The 2,358-nt window shown below is 53.3% G+C and overlaps 1 pseudogene; it reads left to right on the top strand.

Moving 5' to 3' along the window:
• Positions 1 to 1,261, top strand: part of LOC105539989 — a 33,255-nt pseudogene extending 31,994 nt beyond the window's left edge.
• Positions 1,262 to 2,358: the final 1,097 nt, after the last annotated feature.

Genomic DNA, 2,358 nt, shown 5'->3' with positions numbered 1-2,358 from the left:
GGGTGGGGGGGGGGGGCCAGGCACTGAGAAAAGGTCAGCAGGAAGGAGAAGGTAGGCCCTCACTAGTCCCTCACTAGTCCCATTCCAAAGGAGGTACAGCTCTTCCTCAAGCCCTCACATTTTGGGGTGGAAAGGAGGAAGCAGAATGCTTTCTTAAACAGCATAAGGCAGGCCAGACAGAAGCACTGGGAGCAGGTCACCAGGTCTCCTGAGGGGAGGGAGAAGAGAGTAAGGCTGGAGGCAACTGAGAAAGGCTAACATTGCTTCAAGCGGAGAAGTCCAGAAGGGAAATACCACATCTAAGGTCAGAGGGTATTTGTGGAATTGCTGGAAATCCCAGGTTGAGAGTCCAAGCCAAACTACCAGAAGAGGCTGCAAGAGAAACCCAAGCAGAGTCCCACAAGGTTCAAAGCAAAGGTTGTGGTTTGGATCCACCCTTTTTTTTTTTTTTTTTTTAAAGATAAGGTCTTGCTTTGTTGCCCAGGCTGGAGTGCAGTGGCGTGCAATCTTGGCTCACTGCAACCTCCACCTCCCCAGTTCAAGCGATTCTCCTGCCTCAGCCTCCTGAGTAGCTGGGATCACAGGAGTGTGCCACCACGCACGGCTAATTTTTGTATTTTTAGTAGAGACAGGGTTTCACAGTGTTGGCCAGACTGGTCTCGAACTCCTGACCTCAGGTGATGCCCCTGCCTCGGCCTCCCAAAGTGCTGGGATTACAGGCGTGAGCACCTCACCTGGCCTGACCCACCCATTTTTTATTGTATTTCAGTCACCCCAGCCACAGGCACCTGTGGCCAGTTAATCAATAACCAAGATAGGAAGGACAGGTGGAAGTTCATCCCAGAATGGAGCACATTAAGAGACTTTTACTCAGAATCGGGATTTCCACCTTATATCCCAACTGACTTGGGCACCCCAGTTTAAACCCTGGCTTACCTGACCTTAAGAATCTCCCTCCTAAAGCCTTCAGACCCTCTCCCCATCAACACACACACGTGCCTGCGCACACAGAGAAATTCAACGTTCAGTCCCTCTCCCCAGAGATTTATCACCTTATCTCCAGCAAGTCAGGTCTCATAGCCCAACATTGCACCAAACAAATTATGACCTGAAAATGGCAAGAAAAAAACTGTGTCACCTAGAGAAACCCAATTAACAACATGACTCTGCTCTCTTCAATTCCCCTCTCCCCTCCAGCCATATCCGGGGCACCTGCGTGGCTGACCGCCTTTTCCCACTACTGGCCATGTTCCCTGGCTGACTCAAAAGCCAGAAGACAGTCTGAGCGGGGGCCTCCAGAGAAGCGAACCTAGAGATGGGAAGTCCTGCTCTCCCTACACCTTGGCCTGGAGAGAGTGCTGGAAGGGCACAGGATCAAAACACCACCTGGCTGATAGTCTGGAGTGTTCACCTTGAAATCACTAAGTTGCCCCTTAAGCCAAAGCTCCCTGCTGAAGAAAAACATAAATGCTATAGAAAGCTCCTCCACCAGAGTGTGTAAGTGCCCCACAAGGGACAATGAACGGGTATTTCCAAGAAATTCCTGCAGCATTTGCTTCCTCTCAACCCCTTTCCTTATTAGCCCCTAGCTTGAGAGGTCTCCATTGCTTCCAGCCTTCAGCTAACACAAATACCCACTGCCTTCCAAACCTTCTGCCTGACCACATGTAGCATGTGTCGTGTGTGCGTGTGTGTGTGTGTAAACATCCTCTTCCCAGCCCGTGCTACAGTTTCCAAAGAGAAGAAATGCGTCCCCTCCTCCCCGAGGGCTCCCGGCCCCACGCTGCTGCAGAGTTGGTCATGTAATATTCAGGGACCCTGAGACCGGAAATGCCTGGTTCTGAACTGCTGCACTTGAAACGGGAGAGAAGGGATAGGGAAAACCGAACGTGGGATTGAGGGTGACGGTAGGAGGGGTGCGGTGGCTGAAATTCTGACCAGGGAAAGCATGCAATTCAAGGGTGGGCAAGGCAGAGAAAGAGGGATGAGACAGAGGCTGTCGCGACAGTTGCAAAGTCAAAATTCGAGGAGCCAAGGAAGAGCAGGGGAAGAAGATAGAAGTAAGGGCAAAGGCGGAAAGAGGGCCGAAAGGAGGTGAGGAGCCACAATAAAGATTCTCCAGGTGATGGGGGAGGCCAAGTTTAGGGGAACCAGTGGGTCCCGAACCCCAGAGTAAAGGTAGGGTGGCAGGGAAGTGTGGGGGCGGGGCACCACAGGGTGGGGACCGAACTGGCTCCCAGCATCTGCAGCCAGTGGAGAGAGAAGGGAGCAGAGGGCGGGGGCCCAGCCGCGGCGGGAGCCCGGGAAAGGGGCACAGGTCGCCAAGGGGACCCAGGCTGGTGGAGGGGGCGCCCGGGA

This window comes from Mandrillus leucophaeus, unplaced genomic scaffold, assembly GCF_000951045.1.
Source record: "Mandrillus leucophaeus isolate KB7577 unplaced genomic scaffold, Mleu.le_1.0 Scaffold212, whole genome shotgun sequence".
NCBI lineage: Eukaryota > Metazoa > Chordata > Mammalia > Primates > Cercopithecidae > Mandrillus > Mandrillus leucophaeus.
This window is presented reverse-complemented; position numbering and strand designations above follow the sequence as displayed.